General features: G+C 39.8%; 1 protein-coding gene across 27 annotated transcripts in view; it reads left to right on the top strand.

Annotated features, from left to right (window-relative positions):
- Positions 1-22,805, top strand: part of Smr (nuclear receptor corepressor smrter) — a 117,517-nt gene that overhangs the window by 1,100 nt on the left and 93,612 nt on the right. The gene's annotated exons all lie outside the window — the stretch shown is intronic.

Here is a 22,805-nt window from a genome sequence, read left to right as displayed (position 1 = left end):
TTGTTCTTATTGATTAGAATTGCAAGTCCTTTTGCAAGTCTATAGATTTTCTAACCCCCACCCCCCTCAAAAAATAATCTTAAGGTACAAAAGTTTAACATATCTATCTGAGGATTGATGTGCTGGAAGAGGTGGTGGTAGTCAAGGAAAAGAAACTAGTATAATTGTGGAACAAATTGCATTTAATTATATTCATCTTGCAAGGAAATATACAGCAGTTGAGTTTATGTGGCTTGTACATTATATAAATGTCCACAGCGCACACTTTGTATACTACATTCACCGCTTGAAAATGTATTAGCAGGATTCTGGATGTGCAAGATCTTCACAGAAGGACAGTTGTGCAATTTTATTTCACAATCCAGCTGGTTTTCCGTCATCCGAAAGGATTTGGATCTGAGCAGCACGCAGCCTACACGGATGTGGATTAGCGGCTGTGATGGATAACGTGGATACAAATATTATTGTCTACTGGAAGAACCGTCGTAGATCACCCTACCTACAGCGGTTGTGTGTGTGGTGGTATGTTTGCGAAAGTAGTTTATGACATTCGTGGATGCAATGCTTAGAAAAAAAGTAGTGTATTCTAGCCTCTGAGTGAAATTGATATTTATCGTAAGTGTTGTAGTGACGTATTGAAAAAAACTAAGGACGAAAAGAAACTTGTGATATGGTACATGGGCGAAGTCCAAACTTAAAAATTCTCTCCGGTCTTTTCACAATCCATTTCACAATCGGGATCGGTGTAAGCCTCTTTTACAATGGCACGGCTACTGATACTTGAAGCTTACACTGTTATTTATGTTATTATTGTTATTTGAGTTGTTATTTGTTAGTAGGAAGCTACAACCGCACCCCAAGACCCCAGTGAAGCTGATATATGTGGCGGCAGTTCACAAAATGGTGGAAGACCTCGACGATGTTGAATATACACCAGACTAGGGCAAACCTGGTGGGATATCTGGTGCATAAAGCCACCCCAGGAATAACTGGGGGACGTGTTGGTGCATGATAAAGGATTAGGAGTCGGCGAGTGCCTGGAAGTTGGGAGAAATGATGGTGAAATTGTGGACGGGGGAAGAGACGAGAAAATGGCGGAGGGAGCTCTAGACGACGAAGCCAGCAGCGAACACCAAACACTACACAGGGTCACAGTGTTTTAAAGGAAAAAATAAATCTTAACGTTTTCCGTCGTTAAAGGTGGCGGTGTTGACGGATTTTGAACTCCTACGAAAGTTGTTCACATTTGAACATGACTGATTGTGCAAGTTCAACGCTGATGTGGAGGTGCACGCTTGTTGTTCACATTGGGGAAGTGGTGTTCACCATGTGTTCACGGCAGTGAACATCTTATTTCTACATTACTGAAGCCAAAAACACATACATCGATCAACATACTTTGGATAACCATAAATTGTATTGGACGAAAGTGACTGATTACTGATTTGAACATGAACTGAACATTTTCCACGTTTCATATCCACGCCAGAAAGACGAAGATCAGGACATTGTGCCAGCGATAAAGCTCAAGTTTGTCTACTTGTCTTCAGCGTGTAGTGTACTTTTAAAAGTGACTTGTAGATATAAAAACGAATTGAATTAGTGCCCTACCCAAAGGTATTTTGGTTGGTACTGCAAGCTTGGCAACTGGTGTGTGTGTGTGTGTGCATAGTGAATAAAATCGTCGGTTTGTAATAAAATGTTAAATCTTGGGTCACTGGGTAGGGGAATGAATTCAGATAATTAGAAAGGATTACTTTATCCCTCAGGCTAAGTTATTTATTTATTTTGATTTTTCTTTGTTTATTATTATTATTATTATTTTTAAATTTTGCTGGGACGTGTTTAGTGTTTTTGTTCGATTTTTGCATCAACCGTTGACGTCTTTAGCGGATGCGTCGGAGCCCGGGAAGGAACAGTGGGATTTGATGAACAAGGCAGTTTGGTGTTCCGGAATTACATTTTAAGACTACGGATCGGACACGGAACGATGTTTCACAATTTTCTGACGGAACCGATGGTACCCAGCGGAACGTGGGTATTTATGTGTTTACTAAATTTTAATACACGGGAAATAAGCAACGCATATAGGGTCCTGTCTTTATCATACCTGTGTGTGTGTGTGTATATATATATATATATATAAAATATATATATGTATATATATATATATATATATATATATATATATGTATGTGTGTGTGTGTATGTGTGTGTCTATACACATCGGGAGTTCATTTTCTTGGAAGATTTTTTTAATCTACGTGGAACTACTGCGCTGTTAGTTAAGTCAATGCCTCTGCTATTGGGTATATTTATTATTTCTTACTAGAAAAAGCGTTTCTAGATAGTACTCATGTAAGCACGACCTAGGATAGGATAGCTTGGTTTTCTCCTATATTTGTTAATGTCTGTCTGTCTGTGTGTGTATATATATATATATATATATATATATAATGTGTGTGTATATATATACACACACATACATATTAAAAAGAAGACAAGATATAGGATATTTATAGGGCCGAAAAATAGTTACTTGAGAAATGTTTTGAACATGAACTTGAAATGGTAAATTATACAAAAACATTTATGTCGCGAAGAAATTGAAAATGTTCTTTGAATATTTTGGAATTTGTCGGAAAGTGGGAATAGACATTGTAAGCAAGAATCGCACAAATTTTTGATAGTAATAATTATTTTGTGGTGTTTGGTAGGTTTCGTTTGTGTACATTTTGTGAACGGCAAATAAAAGTGCAATAGAATTACCTCTCCCTAGGAGTGATATGTATTCCAAATTGGTCTTCTGAGTTTGCATTCCGAGTGAATACTGTGATTTTAAAAATATTACTCTGTGAATAATTTATATGAAATTATGTTTGTTTATTATTTTGTTTGTGTCGAGATTTCAAAATTGCGCATATGCGTTCAAGTTTGTGTGGAACGAATTTTACACAAGCTGTTCTGATTTGATTTGTGATTCTTAATGGAATTGTGATTTAGTTCGTTATTTTTCATAATTTGTACGGATTTAAGTATATTTTCGCACCTATCATACGGGAAAGTCTTAATAGTGTTCCTTATAAGAATTAAGGAGACAGCAAGAGACCATAAAACCTACACTAGGGAGTTCCATGAAAATATTTGTAAGTGAACAAGTTTGTTCCTGAGCGCGTTAATAACAAATCCAAGATATGTTCGAAAATTTGTGTTCAGTCGGTTGGTAGTTCATCTTTATGGAACAAATGTCGGGATGTGTTTTTCTAGATTTTTACTCAGGAGGTGGTTAGAATTTAAACCTTGTTAATTCAGCTTTCTGGGTTATATTCTAGTTATGTATACTAGACATGGTTAGACAGATGTCTGGGGAACGATGAGAGTTACTGGGGAGTTACTTGTGATGAAAACATGAAATAGGAGGATATCTAGTAAGCTTTTACGAAGACATTGTTGGTTTGTTTATGGCTTTCATTTAACTAGAAGCATTTGACGATCTTAGAATGGGTGTTTGTGATTTATTAAGAAATATGAATATTGGAGTTAAGGCGAGCATTTTGTGTTGTTTGTTTATTTATGAATTTAGTAGTGCGTCCCAAGATATTTTTGTTATTATTTGAGTTAGCCCAGGTATGTGAGGAGAAAGACTGGTTAGTTAGGTTACTTGGAATAGAAGATTTCTAGTTTGCTGTGCTGGGTACTAGGAATGGAACTATTTCGGTTATTCCTGCTTGAAGTGGTTCTCCAAAGTGTTCTCGCAAAAGGGTAGACCGTCCTTAAGATGAGGAACATTACCAGTCACGTTCCCGTGAGCGGTGTACCCCTCTGGCGTCGTAGAGCTAGTTCTCTCTCTCTCTCTCTCTCTCTCTCTCTCTCTCTCTCTCTCTCTCTCTCTCTCTCTCTCTCTCTCTCTCTCTCTCTCTCTCTCTCTCTCTCTCTCTCTCTCTCTCTCTCTCTCTCTCTCTCTCTCTCTCTCTCTCTCATATCTCTCTCTCATATCTCTCTCTCATATCTCTCTCTCTCTCTCATATCTCTCTCTCATATCTCTCTCTCTCTCTCATATCTCTCCCTCTCTCTCATATCTCCCTCATCTCTCTCTCATATCTCCCTCATCTCTCTCTCATATCTCATATCTCCCTCATCTCTCTCTCATATCTCATATCTCTCTCATCTCTCTCTCATATCTCATATCTCTCTCATCTCTCTCTCTCATCTCTCTCTCTCATCTCTCTCTCTCATCTCTCTCATCTCTCTCTCTCATCTCTCTCATCTCTCTCTCTCTCATCTCTCATCTCTCATCTCATCTCATCTCGCTCGTAGCCCCACCGGGGTTGGAAAGCCGGTCTTCGCATGTGGATGGGGTGGTTATCCGTGTAGTGTGAAAAGGTGCCAAGGAACAGAACTGAGTTCTGAGGACCCAGTGGAAGGATTTTGACAACATGAGCGGATACGGTGTGAACGTCATTGTAAATTTTTTAACCGGCGTGTGCATATAGGTGTGTGTTCATGTACGTATATTGTGTGTGTGTGTGTAATATATATATATATATATATATATATATATATAGATATATATATATATATATATATATCAAAGAACCATTTCCCCCATATAAAGGGGTGGCCTTGTGTATAGCAGATTTATCTGTTAGAACAGTAGGGTCCTGCCCAACCTCTCATAGAAATGGGTTGTGTAATATCCTGTGGAATGGATGTAGTAATTCCCTCCTGCCTGTTAGTGGAATGCAGGAAATAGTAAGGATAGAAATTTGGTTCAATTTGGACATGGTAGAGGTGACTGAAGTCACATTACTTGTTATGCCCAGGCTGCACCAATATCACCAGGTTTCTCCTGGAGGGGAAGTGTGGGACCCATAGGTTGATCTGTAAAGGATCCTGGAATGTATTGCTATGGTTTTAAAAGAGATGATTTTGTATTGATGTCCATATTGTGTGAATTTGGGGTAATGGGGGATGTTTCCAGTCCTTAGAATGGTGTTCTTGTGTTGAATCTGGATCCAGTTTTCATATATACAGGATCAAAGATATTATGGTCGAGTCCTTTTGATATACATGTATCGGCACAAAACCATGTGCTCAGAATTGGAGTAAATCTGTATTGATTAGATTTACCATTTGCTTGTCATTGTATACTAGGATGGCTGACCATACAAGTATTGGAAAGGTAATCTGCCCCTTGAACATTTAAAGATCTTAGATATCATTGTTTAGATTTGAACAAGGTTTAAAGATATAATAGGATGCGACCGTGTAGTTCCCTTGTCTCATGTGGTCACAGCCCACAGCTGTGTCATAAATCACCTGGAAGAGAAATTTTGTATTTTATGTATTTTATGAATGTTGGGCTGTGTAAGATAAACATAGTCTTTGACTTCTCTGTGGTGACTGCATCTGGGGCTTGTGGTGTCTGTTTGCAGACCAATTCTTTGTTGGTGTAATGAAAGTGTGATTTATACCTGCAAAATTGGTTAAAGTTAAATGCAACAAAACCATGAAACTATTTTAAAAATATGACTTGGAACTAAATAATTAATCTGCAAATCCATTAAAACTAGCTTCTATTAATGGCAGTTATATTTATGTAACTCCTCCCTATTTAATGTTTACCACAGACCTGTGTGGATTAGATTTGCAGTAGGGAGAATAAATGGAAGAGTGACACATGTCATGGGAAGTGTGAGGGAATGGAAGTGTGTACATGGTATGAAGAGATTCAAGTCTGTATTCACCTTGGTCTTTGGATCACGTGTTGGACTCGTGATCGACAGCTATTTCCCTCCCGGAAGAGAGGTCAGAGCTCGTAGGACCGATCTATGGGTAATATGTTATAGGTTGGTGTGTCATATATCCTATAAGGGTGGGTGAGACAAATATCATTATCCTAACTTGCACTCTTGCTGGAAATGCATGTAATATAACCAATAAGGATGGATGAGACAGGTATCACTATCCAAACTTGCACTGTTGTTGGAAATAATGTTGAATGCAGGACAGAAGTGAAGGGAGTGTTCTTTCTCTACCAGCAGCTCCCGAAGCATATTGCCCTTACCTACAGTATACAACCCCATGGGGCTTGTACACCTAAGTCCTTGTACCAGGTCGAATATCTTTGTATCAGCAGGAACTATTCCAACAATTTTTTCACCAAACTAAAGTTGAAATTTGGTGGATTTTTCTGTTAGCTCATGGTACATAAATAGCCTCATACTCGCACAACACAGCAGACCTTTCTTCCCAGAAGGGCCTTAGGGATGACCTTAGGGTTGCTGGCTATTGTGGAGCAAATGTGGCTAGAAACAACCAAAGCTAGTTTGATTGTATTTGTGCTGTGGTGCTAGAACAGGGAATACAAGTCTGAGCATGGGTCTCCCCTTTTTTTTTTCAGAATTCTTGTTATATTTAGAGTGCAGGTTTGTCTGACTTGTTTCATCAAATTAAAAAGGGATACAGGTATGGAAAGGGGAGAGGAGTCACCTGATTGATTGAATGATTGAGAAAGGATACGTTTTTTTACCCTTCCCAGTGACATTGACAAGAATACCATCACATTGTTCCCTGTCATGTTGTAGGTGACTAAATAGGGCGGAGCAGAGGAACTAAGGATTCCTCTCACTACGCCTTTTCTCTCTCACTGAGTCAAGGCAAAAGTATGCTTTGAGCTAACCATCCCCAGCATAAGAGTGATTGAGTCATTTGAATAGAGAAAGGCTGCAAGTGGCCTTGAAATGTAAAATATTTGAGAGTATTCAGCTACTGTAATGATGGTATATTTTTTTTTATTTACCTGGGTGAATTTTATAGCAAAAATCATGCAATATCTTGCTTTGCTTGTCGCAGTACAGTGCTTTACTGATAAACTTGACTGGTGGTTCCCTTGAAGTCTGAATGGTGTGGGAAATGTTCTATTGTGACCACATATGTTCCATACATACCAACAAAGTGTGTGGAGATTTGTATGTTTGATGCAAGTGTTTAGAATTTTCATTTTTCTTTGTTTTTCTTTCAACCTCATATTTCTCTGGGTTTATGTTCAAGCCATCTCACTATGTCTTTCCTACTTGTTATTTTGTAGTCACTATATATTAAAATTACTGGTGGATTCTGTTTCAGTGATTTCAGATAATAGTTGAGTCCATTCATCTATTGCTGTAGTTAGAAACCAGTATTTCTTTACAATATTCTTAACTTTGGGCTTCAGAAGTTTCGGCCAGTGTGTGTCTGCAGTATGGTCTCCAGACTGTATCCAATGTCTCTATCAACTGCATCTATATTTCCTTTACATCTTCACACAAGAAGACCTGATAACTGGCAATTGCTTCCCTCCTACAAGTCTGTAACATAGAAACAGTCATCCACTGATACAAGGACAACAGTGTTTCTTCTCAACAAAACTAGTGGGAGGACCCAAGGACCATTGCAGGCCACTGGGTCTGGATTTCCATCCAAGCAAAACCAGACAACAATTATAGTTTCTGTCACTGGCAAACAGAAGGAGGGAGGAGTCTCCTGTTGTCAGTTCTCCTTGTGTGAAGTGGAATGGAATTTGGATAGTAAGTTGACGGAAATCTAAGGTTTGGTTCAGAGATGGAGTGTCAGTCTGCATGGGTCTGTGACCCCCGTAAGTTTTGCAATGGTTAATGGGTAGACAGTTCTCTGAAGCACCCATTTTGTGGGATCTATATGTCACTGGTTCCCAGTAATGTGATCCTTCAATGAAGCTGCCTAGTGTAGGCCTTATGGTCTCTTGCAGTCACCTTCATTCTTATGTTCTTATGAAACCCTTAGTACTGATACCTGCATAGAACCCAGTGGGGATGATAATTTGCCTGCCACAAAACTCATTAACCTCCACATATTTCATGCAGAGATGCAGTGCATTTGGGGGGGTGGGTAGTACTGGGTATGCTAGGCTTCACTCTGATGGGGTTAAATTTATCTTTGTCAACCTCTTAACTTTGATGTGCGTCTTCAAGATTCTCTTATGATTTTGGTCCATGCTAGAGGGCTTGATCCTGTTGTTGCATTGGTATATTTCATCGGTTTTGCTTTGGCAGAATCCAGGTGATTTTACTCAGCCAAGGAAACCTTGTGCTAGATGAGTGAGGATGTTTTCAGCACTTGGCTTGGATGATGTATATAAACTGGTATAGATTCTTTTTTGGCAAAGGATAGATGATTTTTTTCAGAAGAGGAAATTGTCTCATGCAGGGAATTGTTAACTTTTGTGGCAATTATTTTTTTCTTGATATTTTGTCCTGGCAAATTCCTGGCCATTATATTTAGTGAAGAAAAAAATCTTATGATCTCAGGACCTTAGGCTATTTTGGTTAACCATTTCACTATTATTTTATATATTTTTTTCTAGCTTATGTATGACAGTTTTGTTCAGTTGACAGAAGGACCTTGTACTGTAGAGGTTAAGGTTGCATTATGTAACACCACTGTATTGACACACCTTCCAGATCATGTTTTGGCCTCAGCCAAATAATTTTATTCAGCAAGAGAGCTCACGTTCCAGGGATCTTATTTTTTCCTTTCACTTTGTTGGTGTGTACACTTTTGTTCTGGCAGATGCCAAGGCCAGTTCATGCAGTCCCTCCACCACAAGGGCACACTTCACAAATTTTGTTCTGGCAAACCTTTTGGTGATTGTATTCAGAGAATGAGACCTTGTACTGAAAGGGTGTTGTACTAAATGAACATATTAATTATTTTATCTGAAATAACCAGCACCTTTATCCTTGGGGACAGTATCACACAGAAAAGGTAGAATCATTGAGGTGATAAAGAGATATGAGGGTAGTGGATAGGTAGTCATAGAGATGATAAAGAGGAGATATGAGGGTAGTGGAACAAAGGGATAGGCTATCCCCATGCCATTGAGGGAATACCACGGATATGAACAGAGTAGCCTGGCAATAACAATGATAGAATATGTCACTTGGTGCAGAATGGATTGTGGTTTTTCTTCTACAAGGAGAAACTACTTGTGGAAATGTTTTCAGTTTCAGGATTATTTTTCTGGCAGGTGCCAAAACATGTTCAGCAGCAGTGAGAGAAACCTTCATTCAGTTGGGTGTTGTTAGCCCAAACCCTTTTGTCGAGGGGTAGAGGGAGTTTTCTGAGCTGAGTAGCTGCATGAGAACATCTAGAGTAAGTGTAGAAGGCTTGCTATAGCTCTCAGAGGATTGTCCGGATAAATTTAACCCTCTCTTTTGTGGTTTATGGTAGAATAGAATCACTAGGCAGCAGTAAGAAAACTGTAAACATTTTAAGGATATAATTTCAAAATATCTAACCGTTCTATTCAACTGGGGAAAACACTCCTGGTTTGGGTTCAGTGCTGTCTAAATCTGTTGAAGAACCCTTTCACAGTTATAAGTATATTTTGGCTGATGCCAGACAGTTTTATTCAGATGGGGGGAGAAATGTGTACTTCTTGATTAATTCTATGAGTGTCTTCATAGTATATTTATCTTTCTGGCCAATGCAAATTCACGTTATTCAGCTGGGGGGGGGAACATCATACCTATCTTGATTAAAGTCGTGTAGGAGTGTTGGTGGGCTCAAGATTTTAATTCTTAGTCATGTTAGGTGATTTTATTCAGCCAGGAGAAATCCACTGTGTAAAGGGTTAAGTATTGTATATTAATCCACTGGATAATGTAATCCACCTTAAGGATATTCTGGCAGGTGCTAAGTTTATTCATTGAAGATAAACCTTCATTTTATATAGGGTTGAAGACTTACAGTTAACCCAATATGGATGGGTCATAGAAACCAAATTAACTGGTACCAAACAGATTTATTCGGCAGTTGAGGAACCCCCAGCCCTCAGAGGGTTTATCTTTCTTAACTGAGCCTCTGGAGCAGTCTGTAGTCGAACTTTTAAATTATGAATGTCTTGAGGGGGTTCTCTTAGCTGAGGGAGAATCATCCAGTTCACAGACGGTGAAAGAATATCTTGATTAACCTATTCAGGAGTGTTGTTGACCCAAGGGAGGTTTCGGTAGACTCCAAGTTATTTCATTTGCTTTGGAAGAAACTAGATTAACTCGTTGAGGGGTGCTCTCAATTAAAAAAAAAAAAAAAGATCCTGGTGAACCCTGGTGATCTTGTTCAAATGGGAGAAAAACCTTCACTTTTATTTTGATTAATCCATTGAAAAGTGTGGTCATGTTTAGAATACCATATTGGCTGATGTTAGATGAATTTTGTTCAGTTTTTGAGGAGGCTTCGTTCCAAGGAAATGAAGTTGAGGAATGTCAACTTTGAAGGCAACATGCTGATAGATAACTGTTCACCTTTGAGAAACTCCTCTTCAAAGATGATCTTAATAAAACTGATCAGTAGTAGTGTTGGCCTTAATGATATAACTCTATGGGAAAGGATTTTATTTAGTTCAGAAAAATCCACTTTTGAAAGGGGTTAAAGAGTACTGTATATGAAAATGGACCAGTGATGAGTGTCTGTTAGTGTTGGAGCTATTAGGTGCATGACATAGAGAATTGTCATTCCCATCACTCGTCTTCAAAAACCTGTCAACACTTTCTTCTTCCTGGAAGTGCAGCCCTGAAGGATTGGTATTCTCGTTGTGGACTTAAGGCCAAGGTCTTTCTGATGATGATTGGTGCCTTGAGTGGACACCTTCAACCCCATAACAGCTGGGAACTGTTTCTGTTCTCCCATAGATCTACCTCGGAGAAGTGTAGTGGTGATCAGAACCATAGATTAACATCACACAAGCATTGCAATATTAGATTTATTGTTATTTGTTTTTTAATTTTCATTTATTTGTAATTTATTTATTTAATTATTATTATTATTTTTTTTTTTACAAGAGTTTATATGTCATTGAGTAACATTAATAAGTGACCACTCCACTAGACCTCACATAGGACTCCATAGTATCGGGATCAATCTGTCAGGGTGGAGCCCATGTTAATGGGGAAAGCTCTGTGAGTCCCATGTGCTGACATCATGAGTGATGGGTCCTGGAGTTGCTCCATGGTAGGCTGGTCATCATGACAGCATTCAGTGCCACATACCAGAAGCCCAGTACTATATAAGGAAAAATTGATGGTGTGCTTTATGGGTTGGCACCTTGAACCTCGACCTTTCCATTGGCAATGGGATACCCATACTGTTCTGTGAGCTGAAGCATTTCAGTTTAGGGATAGAGGCACTTTAGTGAAGTAGTGGCAAATGCCTTGGTTGAAGGGAAAAGGGTACTTTGATTGGGAGGAGCATAGAGAAATGCATCAAAGAGAGGGAGATGTGGGAACAGATACTGTGTAAGGAAAAAAAATAAATCAACATACATATTGCTGTATATGTCAAACTAGAGTTTGGTTTATCAGAAGGTTGTTTGGATGGAACAAGACATTTTGTGTACTAACACAACAGTTTATTGCAACTGCTGTTGTAATTGGAGGCTTACACTAGTTTTGTGTTGTGTAGTTTGTCTTGGAAAATCCCTCTTCCATTGTAGGAGGCTCCCTTTAAGTCCTGTGTATTCCACTTCCCACTTTAATCTTCATGTGATACCAAATCAGAGTGTTTTTTCCAGATCCAGCTACAGTCCACCCAACCATCCCTTGCAGCACACCATTTGCTGTTGGAAAAAGAACTGCATAGGTTCTTCATTTTCTGAAGCCAAGTTGGTTATCTGCCATGACCCTAACCTCAAAAATATCTTATTAGCAATTCTCTCAAACTTTATGGTCTCATGTTGGGCAATGACACTAGTCTGTAGAAGCTGCCCTGTTACTTCCTATGAAATTTTGGGCCACGTTTGCCTTTTTCCAGCCTTTGGGCAATTTTCCTTCTTCTAGTGAACACAACAAATTCATGGATTTTGTCAATTGATTAATCATTCCACTGAGTGTCCAGTTGGAAATACCATGTGACGCCATGTGGTGGGTTTGTTTCTATTGCAAGTCGTGATAGGGAGAAATAGCCAGTTGTAAAATAAAAGTGGAGGGAAGTCAAAGTTGGTGAAAATAGTAATAAAGTGCCAGGCCCATAGGATTGCAATATTCACCTAACTGTAAATGTAATTTCTTAAATAGAAAATATATCTAATGATAATAAAACGCTACATGTGGTTGGTGAAAACTTGAGTTGGTTGGGAGGAAATAGTTGAGAAGTGGTTTACCAATAGTGGTTGACGTATGGAATAGACTTGTATCGAGCGCTGAAGCATTGGTTTGTAAGAGAAGCTACTTCATGGAAGGGATAGGTGGTAATGGACATGGAACTGCCTAGTTTAGGCCTTATGCCTGGTCACTTGCTTTGCCAATCTTTCTTTTGTTAGACCGTTTACTTTGGCAGTTTAATTTGATTGATGTAAAACCATCGTAGTGGTTATTGCATGTAGACCATGGCCCACGGAATTTCCATTGTATCACCGGCCAAACAGGTTGCCAATTAGATATTTATATTATTACTAGATTATTCCAGCCGTGGCATTTTCCACGCTATGCATATTGGATGTCTGTTCGCAAATGTTTCACAACTTAACCAAGTAATGCTAGTAGAACCAATACGGAAATTGAAAGAAGATTGACTGTTGTGTGCATGCCATGTGTCACATACTAGTAAATCTACGGAAAGTTACTATTGATGCCGCCGGCATGTAAAGGTTGTTTAGTCCTCTCCCTCCCTCCCTCCCTCACCCAATCCACCCCCGCCTTCACGTTGTCCCGATGAATATATATATATATATATATATAATATATATATATATATATATAATATATATATATATATATATATATATATATATAATTATTTTCCTGATTCCTCTATAGCAAGGGCTGTATAGTCAAAGTATCGTTTAAAGTAACCAAACAAATCTTACACAGCCACACAATACAGCAAAACTAGGGATAAACTGTCCAGTTCCACAGTAAGGTGACGATGCTAATATTTGGCACGGTACCTTCGTTGTTCAGTGAAATTTATAAAGCTGTTTGTTCTTATGATCTAATTATACTTGGACCCGGTCTAATCATGTACCAAATTGGAAGGAAGATAATTGGGAAGGTTGTATATTATTTGAATGGTGTAACGATATATCTGTTCTCTTTCGGAAAGAGGCGACATGACGTCACTAATTGATTTCTGAAATGAACTAACCAGTTCTTAGCCTTTGAATTTGATGATTATTTTGTTGTGCAGGATATCGTCATGCGATGTTGTATTCTTTTATCTATGCTTAATTGCAGACAAATTATTACATGGTGAAAAATAATTTAACTATAGTAATTTCATCAGTTTGATGTTCAGCTTATGTTAATTTGATTAAGGTTCTGTTGAAAGAACCTTATTAATTGTGTGCTTGCCCATGCCTTGATAAAATCTTATAGCGGCTGGTAGAACAAAATCTATAAAGGCGTTCTTTAGGAATTTTGAATGGAGATTTTAGCTTAGGATTCCCCCAGAATGTGAATTCTGCTGACATCAGAGTCTAATGAGACATATCGGTTAGTGGCTTAGGTTTGTCGAACAGTTTATGGGACGTTTTTGAATCGTAAAGTCTATGGGAGATGACAGACATAGACAGATAGAAGGACGGGCGGACATACAGACAGAAGGACAGACGGGCAGACTGAACCACATGTGTCGAACGAACCGCCCAGTCTCATGGGGCTTTGAGGCTTGTGCACGTGGCTGACTGGGGACGGTCTGTGGTGGCTTTTAAGTGTGCATGGAGAAAGCCCCGTTGCCTGTGTAAGCCATAGTAGTACCGATGCATTTATTTAGGTTAATTTCTACCGGGTGGGGGTGTTGACGTGTAAACTCCAAAGTTGATATCGTAGCGTCAAGCATAATGAAATTATTAAGTGTTGTTGATAACCAGAATTAGGTTGATAAAATAAAAGTGTTAGATTTTTAGTTATATGTATGAGAGCTGTAAAAAAGGCAGATAATAAAAAAAAGTACAGACGTGTTCGTATATTTGAGTTAATATTTGTAATTTATTTCTTTGCGTTATATATTTCTTTCTCGGTTGGTCAAGTGGTAGAACAGATACTTCTTCAGGAATATTTTTCAAGTCCTCAATGTTTCTGGTTGAACCAAGATATTACCTCTGGGCATTGGCTGGTTTTCCTGTCTGTGCTCTGTGCGCTGTAATTTCTTATCTGAATTTGCTCCTTCGCACGTGATGATCATGAACCGAATTCATAAAAAGTGTGATGACGGTAGATGTGTCGTTGTGTGTGAATATAGGTCTCATAGTCAAACCAGTATTTGAAAGATGTCCGAGTACAAAATGTTCTCTTATGTGGTGTTGTTTTATAGTTAAAAAATGTTTTAAAGTTAAAAAAAAATCACTACAGCATCGAACCTTGGTATGTGGCCTTATTAACCTTCGGGGTACCAAATGGTCAATACTAAAGGTGATTATTAAGAATGAAACTAGTATTGCGTAACAAGAATCCCAATGTAGAATTGACTTTGGTTGTACGGAAACGCGAAATAAAGTGAGAGGAAAACTTTGTCATCAGAACATGGATGTACAATGATCAACGATTTCAGTTTGAACGGCAATTGAACACAAACTACCGTCACGGTGGAAGGTGAAGAAATGAAGTAAATTGGGTAAATGAAAAGTGGCCGAAAGATTAAAATTTATGTATACATGGAATGCGTTTGCCAATCTGCGGCTAGATTGAATGGAAGTAGGTCCACCTGTGACTGGGGTGCGGGATGGATATGTTGCTGTTCATGTGACAGTTGCTTTCGTTTGATGGGATAAGGATTTCGGATGTAGAACAACATCGCTATGGAGCCATAGGTTTATGGGTGTATTTTGCCACTTTCAAAAGGATAGAAAAAAATAGTAACCCACGGTTCTGGCATTGTATGAATTTTATTTAGTGTAATTTTTTGACATGTCGGGAGATTTTTTAGTTTATATTTTGTTGTTGTTTTTATAGGGGAAGGTCTAGTTTGTGGGCGACTTCCAATGTCACCAAATTACATAACGCCAAACTCGCGTAGGTTACAGTTTGGCGAAATGGCGACAAGTTTGTACCGTTGGTACAAGTATCTCTGTTCATTGCAAAGTGTAAGGGTAATTGTGCTGATGCTGGTTTGTGTGTGGCCCAATTACAGCGACATTGGCTTCGTTTTTTTTATTTTTATTTAATGTATTTATTTATGTATAATAATATTTTTTTATTAATATAACTTGTTAGTGTTGTTATTAGTATCGTTGTTGTTATTATTTTATTGTTTTAATTTATGTATAATGTTTTTTATTATGATTTATTAGTATTGTTATTATCATTATTTTTATTATCATTATTACTATTATTGTCATCATCGTCATCTTCATCAGAGTCGGAAATACCCTCAAATGCCCCCCACCAGGAAAATAACTAAGATATCTATTCAAAGTCGGAATTGTCGGAGACTCCAAAGTCATAGAATCGTGACATGGAAGAGTGCCAGAAATTCTCAATGAAAAAAAGAAGACAACGTATTGATCAGCGTTTATTAATATTTTGTCACAAAATGTGCCCAGTAGTCCCCAGAAGGAGTTGCGAAAGAGGAAAGGAAAGGTCGGCGAGTGCGCCCCTTGGGCAATATGATGTCATACAGTATTTTCTTTTTTATACACGCATTGTTTTCAACCAGACATTTGCCCCAGAACAAGTTGCCGGAAATGAAAGAAATTCTGGGCATAGTCCAACCCATCTCCCCCCTATACACTATCGTCGCATCATTGTCGGTAAAAACGGTTGGACGTAGAATAAAGTCATGCCAGTATTTGAAGACGGCCACATGTGTGACTCTATGAGGATCACGCGGGGATGGTTTAAGTCGGTATTTGTCGTTGTTTAGACTCAGGTGATGAGGGTACAGTGGCTTGGTCAGTGCCCTTCGTGGAGACAACTGACATTTATGTCTGAAGGCCTGTGCATCGAAATTGGCATTGTTTTATCTCTCTCTCTCTCTCTCTCTCTCTGTGTGTGTGTGTGTGTGTGTGTGTGTGTGTGTGTGCGCGTGCATTTTATGCAACGGTGTTCCTTTATCACTGACCTATTGTGACGAGTCTCGTATCTGATGGACATGTTTGTCGAACCCACGTTCTCGTGACGGAAGTAGGGCGTGATGACGTCACGTCGCTTGGTTATAAGGTCGCTTTGGTGTGTATTGTGTGTGTGTGTGTGTTGTAAATATTCTAAGGGTGTTTCGTGTAGTGTGTCTGTCTGTCTGTTTTAAATTTTCTTGAAACCAATGCCTTTAAGGAAGAACATCTGGCCTTTCGCAATTTTTTGTATTTTTCTTTTTCCAGGGCTTATTTTTATTTTTTATTTTTTATTTATTTCGGTATCCCAATGGTGTAATATCAACTAGTGAAGTAATAAATTTAATTGTCTATAGATGTGAGGGGGGGCTGTAGTTTATTAGCGTTTCTATCCTTATAGACAATCTAACGCTTAGGAATGCGGGGGGTGGATACCATCTGCCACTAATATATGACTAGTAAATTATACTCAATAATTTTACTTGTTATGATACGCGTTTTAGATCGATCATTACCCATCAAACCTGATGCTACATAAATTTTGTTTAAGGTAATGCCTGGCAATTATTCATGGGTTTATGGTGGGGGGGGGCACATCCCCCTCCCCTCCCCCCTCTCTTTGATGTCTCCTTCATCGAGTACATGATGAAAAAAGCCGTACTTTTTAAAAACTTTTGCCAGGGAGAATTTTGCCTTCTTTAGAGAAAATACCGGTAATTAATTATCTTGTGTACAGCCAGTGAAATTGGTACAGTTCTACTTTCTAATGGAAGAAAGCGTTTGCAGAGGACGGAGGAAGGTTTCGAAGGTATGGTATCATCACACTGGGCTATTTTTTCCTCCGACTGTTGGGAGAAAATCTCCAGCCCGCTGGAATCTGATATGCTGGAGGAAAATAAATTCCCTCCAACATTTCAAATGACACTAAATTGTTGAGAAAACACAATAGTTTGCCACGGTGATTTGACGGCGGAAAATGTGTTGGAGGTTGGCGGTACCGCCGATTAATCGGAGGTGTCGCGTTGAAGTGCCAAAGAAGGCGGCCAGGGAAGTAAAAGGTTAGCGATGAGGTCAAGGTGATTGTGTTGTTGTGGGACACCAAAGCGGGACGGGGGCGTCTTGTGTTTTTACCAAATTGGAGTATACATGTACTACGTTCGTGGGGTACCGTCTCACTGGCTCCCGTGGTCAGGATTCTATTTGAAATTCGTTTATGCTGTGTTGTATTTTTAATTAAATTTCCCAAATTCGGATATATATATATATATATATATATATATATATATATATATATATATATATATATATATATATATATATCGACAACTAGAATATTAGATGGTTGTTCTTGTGTCAACAATTTTCCATATTTGGGGAATTTGTAGTTCCGAATATTGGGATTTTTTTAAAGTTTCCAATTCGGAGAAAACGGTACAACGGGGACTTGTCGCTAAAAGATTGACCAAAACAGGCAACATTGATCAAAGGGCTGTCAGAACAATAAACCTTTACGATATTTTCAATTGTTTCCAGTGATAGAGACTATGTTAGGTTCATACGGGAGGAGTAATACAGGGTTAAGATTATTAATAACACCAATGTTGTCTTTAGATAATGACTAAAGAAGGCCATGTCTCCGGTGTCGCCATGGGCCGCTGAATAGGAGAACGCTCGGTAGCGGTTAAGTCGGTACTCGAGGAATGGAGCCGACGGGTCCAGGATATTCCAGGGCCCATTTCCCTCCCGGAAAATCCTGAGGGCATTGCCCCCCCTCCCCCCCAAATACCCGGAGACCGACACGTTTACATACATGTATGCATAAGACATGTACACTTAAATGCACATAACATACACACATTGCACTTACACGAGATTGGTTATGACCACAAATACATACACATGCACGCGTGTTTATGCCCATGTTTACACACGTACACATATGTACACATACACATGCAAGGAATCGAGGTATAAGAAAAATAGAGAAGAATCTGAAAACGACGTTGGGAGAGAGAAGAGAGAGGGGAGATGCGGTCTGCGGAGGGAACAGTGATTTCTGTATATTTGTCTTAAGGTTTCAGAGACAAAGATATCCACGAGGAGCATGGGAAACCCCAGGGCGGAAGCCTCCCAAAATTCCCAAAGGGAAATCAAAACATATAAACGGGGTCACCTTCCTAAGAACCTAAGAATGAAGGAGACTGCAAGAGACCATAAGGCCTACACTAGGCAGTGGAAGGGTACAATGACCCACCACCGAGAGTAGTGAAGACTTAAACCACAAAAAATAAATAAATAAACAAATAAATTAAATGGATACATTGTGTGTGGACACAAGTATTTGCAAGCCTATAAAGGGGGTAACAGCCCCCCCGTCCATTAGTAAAAATTTAGGTAATTAGCGAATATTTATGTTTTTCATACAATTAAGAGGACACAGTGAATAAAGCTGGATTAGGCAAGTACACGAGGCGTGTACAGAATGTGCAGTACGTTTATACACATACATCAGCCATTCTGCATACATTGTATGTACGGGTTTTTAAATTGAGGATGTAGACATCGACTCCTCCCTTCCCATGCACAGTTTATATGACGTGTTGTTGCTGTTGTTGTTGTCCAGCATACGGTTGTATCATCAGTAGTCCACAGGCAAGAATTTGATGGATGGAATAAACTTAGTAACCATGTAGTAAGTGCTGAAACTATCAGTAGTTTTAAAAAACGATTAGAGAACATTATGGATGGGGACGACAGGTGGTGATGGATACGGAGCTGCCTAGTGTAGGCCTTATGGTCTCTTGCAGTCTCCTTTATTCTTATGTTTTCTTATTTGTCTTAAATTGTGAAGATGGGTCGGGAGCCTCCATGGGAGCTTGCCAGTGATTGCTGGACTATCTGAAAGGAGAATACAATTGTGTATGTGAAACGCTTAGTTTATTTATTTATCGGTATATTTTTGAATGGGAGTTATGGCTTTTGAAACGTTCGTTGGGGCTTTTTGTCATCTACTGTAGTTTCTACGGTAGATGCGGAGGGAAAATCTACGCGGATTGCACGCGTACGCACTGCCCCCTGGGATCAAGGGCGTAGACGCTCGCCCCCTCCCCCCATTACGACAGGCAGGAAGCTTTTGGACAAGCCCCTGTCTACTATGTAGATGAGTAGACATTTTAGCCCTGCCATGCTCCAAGTTGATTTTAAAACCACTTCAGATTTTTTTTATATATAGAGACTAGGAAGATGTTTTTGAAATGTGCTGTAATCATGAAACTTTTGGTATAGGTGCTATTTATAGACTTTTGAAGTAAATGGAAAATGCACAGCTGGGGAGAAAATAAACGCAGTATGTAGCTATAAAATGGTTTTAGGTCGTTTGCATAATCTATTTAATACTGGTGTGATAGTAGTAATGCCCTCCGTTTGGTAACTGGGGTTCTGCCAGCACAGGAAGCGCAGATGTGGTTCAGGGTTAGTGATAGTGGTTTAACGGTGGGGAAATGTTAACTAGCAAGATTTGTTAAGTTGATAGACACGTTTCCCCTCTGCTCTTGTATGGATAACAAACGGTCATGTTATTTAAGTCTTATAGCTAAACGGATTTTGTATTCTTTGTTGATTTGTGGTTGTCTTGCGAAGATATCCAGCAACTTCTTGGTAATATCGAGTCTCGCTGGAAAGAAATGCTGTACCCTACGTTTTGTGCAAATATCTGGTTTGTCGTTGACTAGTTGGAACAGAGAGAGAGTAATCTCCTCTTTGTGCTTTGGTGATGGTGAAGCAGGACATTACTGGGAGTCCTGATTGTTAAAAATGTGATTAAAAGTAGATTAAAAGATAAGTAGTTAATATTATATAACTCGCCTGTCGCCATCCACACTTCCTTTTCCTGTCCCTGCCTTCCTTCCTTCCTTCCTTCTGTCCTTTCCTTCCTGCCTGCCTTCGTGTTGAGTGTGACAGAGGAAGGATATATTAATGTTGTAAGACCCGCTTGCTTGCAAGCATGGACTCAGGCATATTCAAAAGAAGCAGGACATACTGAGAACGCTTGTGTGTTTGTATACATATGTATACGTATGTGTGTGCGAGTGTGCACGTGTGTGTGTGTGTGTGTGTGTGCGCGCAAGCCGCCATGTTGGTATCCAGTCATTGCTGGCAGACGCCCAAGCAAGTCGCTGCCATTTTCGTTCTAATTTAGAGTTTTTGTTTGGTCACGTGTAGCTGAATAAAATCGCCTGGAGGCAGCCAGAAATAGGGATAAGTGACACACTTGTTTAGAAAGGAAGTGTGGCTTCTCGACTTTTGTTTTTTCTAGGTACACCTGAACACTTTCACGACTTACATTTCTTGTAGGCAGGACTGCGCGGTTGTTTGAAGGGAAAGTTGGTATATTATTTCTTCTGTATGTGTATTTTACTCTGTAGGTTGAGGCTAGGATGGTTTATGAAAGCACCTTTTGGGTTTGGTTGACAAAGAAGAATAAAGTTGTTTGGCAATTCTGTTACATATTTTCCTTCGTATAGGAAAGCCATTGCATTAGGAATCATGTTGTATGACTAGGAACAGTCGCAAGAACGATTTGTCAACATCGTCTGCAAAATAAGGTTCTTAGGGTACATAACGAACCACGCTCTCGAATTTAGAGTCCAGGAGAATTGGAATGTTTACAAAAGAAGAACTCACACGGACGTACATTCTGCAGGCAGTCGTTGTGGGGGTTCTAGAAGAGCTGGCTGATGTGATGGCTGTGTAGTACAGCAATGTGAACAGCGGGCTATATCGAAAACAACAGTGCGTTATATTAAAATTTTACTTCAATATCGATCTTTTTAGTTTCGATTTTTCGGGATTTTTTTTTTCCAAAAGTAAGATGACTAGATCTGACCAAAGGTATATGAAAAGATGACGACGACGACGACAAATGTGGGGATACAGCCGGCCACCTTTCACAGTCGTCATTCCCAATGTCGTGTTGGCTGCCGTCACTACGAATGCTCTCAACATCGTTGCCAAAAGCAACAACTACAGCAGTTCCTGTTTACAAGCAACGACACTGGCTGGCACTGCGATACGACAGTGCCAAGTATGAGAAACGGCAGTGATAACAATTGCACCCCCCCAGCTTCCCCCTCACCTCCCCTCCCCTCCCCTCACCTCCCCTCCCCTCCCCACAGTCTTTCGAGAAGAGAGGAACAACATCAAAACAAAATACGAGTGTTTTGTGAACGGATCTTCGACCCATGATGCCTCTCATCGATTTTATGCAAACGGGCGCATCAACAACCTCACGTAGGCAACTCTCCTGAGGCTGCTGTTGCTGAAGAGGGCCTAACACGGCGTGTACGTGTGGGCCTACTCTATGTGAATCATTTCCATTATGCCAAACTCTAACTTACGGTAACCTAACCTAATCTAATCTAACGTAAACTGGTTCGGCGAAATACTTAAGAGTGAAGAAATGGGAGGTGTCCACAATAAATACATTTTATTTTTAATCCATCAACCTTAATTTTGAGTTGGGAGTATTGCTCTTTATGTCGTACTCGTAGCTTGTTTCCGGAAGGGCGGTGGGAGGGGAGGGGGAGTATGTATATGAGGAAGGCTAAGTACATAAAAATGGAGGAGACTGCAAGAGACCCTAAGGCCTTCACTAGGGAGTTGTCTGTCCCTTACTGTCATCCCTGTCCATAAATTTATCTTAGATTGCAATTTCTCTCGCCAGCCGGGTCAGGAGAGGAACTGTGCCTACTTTCACCACCTCGGCACGTCCCTTATCTTGTTCTTGGGACGTGGGGAGGCGTTAGAAGAAAGCTAAGAGAAAAATAATGGTGTGAATGTATTGGGATTCGTCCTTAGACCGAATACCAGCTCCTCGGGGCTGCACAATGAAGTAGTTGAGGATGTTGTTTGGCAGGAAGAGGCAGGGGAGTTTAGAACAACCTGCAAAAGCCATCTTGTCATCCTTTAATCGTTATCAACAAACCTAACTTCTTGTTATGGGGCGAAAGGTCTATTATCAGTAATGCTTTATCGTTGTTATTCATTGTTGTTCGTTATCAGTCATGCCACAGACTGGATAGAGTCAGCCTCCCTCTAGGTGAGGACCCTGTGACCCATCTGGTATGAGTGCCACACTCATAGCCTTTGTACGTGACCTACAGTGCCATCTGAGTGCCAATGTAATGAGTAAGGAATCGTCTTAACATAACGAGAGAGTGAGAGGGCTGGGGGGTAGGGGGGTCCTTAGACCCGGGTTATGGAATAACGGGGCCAGGGGAAATAACGCCCATGTTGCGGTTTAGGCGTTTTCTTGTTTTATTAGAGGCAATGCTCAGACACGCACGGCCACCACCATAATATTGGCCAGAGAGACCAGACTACCCACGTGGAATCGGGGCAGGTCTTTTAACATTTATACTCTGGGCCCCTCTCGAATTGGGGAGCTTTTTCCTGGTTTGGAGAGAGGAGGCTGCGCGCGCGCGCACACACGCACACACACACACACACACACACACACACACACACACACACACACACACACACACACACACACACACACACACACACACACACACACACACACACACACACACACACACACAAAACGTCTTTTCATTGTCATTGTTTTATAATGTTATAATCTTGTAGGCTGTATATTTTCAGCAGTAATGCTGCTATACCCAGTAAACCGTATATTATCATTATTATTATTTACACACACACACACACACACAAACACAAAAAC

This window comes from Oratosquilla oratoria, chromosome 41 (assembly GCF_046742065.1).
Source record: "Oratosquilla oratoria isolate Oo_2021 chromosome 41, ASM4674206v1, whole genome shotgun sequence".
Lineage (NCBI taxonomy): Eukaryota > Metazoa > Arthropoda > Malacostraca > Stomatopoda > Squillidae > Oratosquilla > Oratosquilla oratoria.
This window is presented reverse-complemented; position numbering and strand designations above follow the sequence as displayed.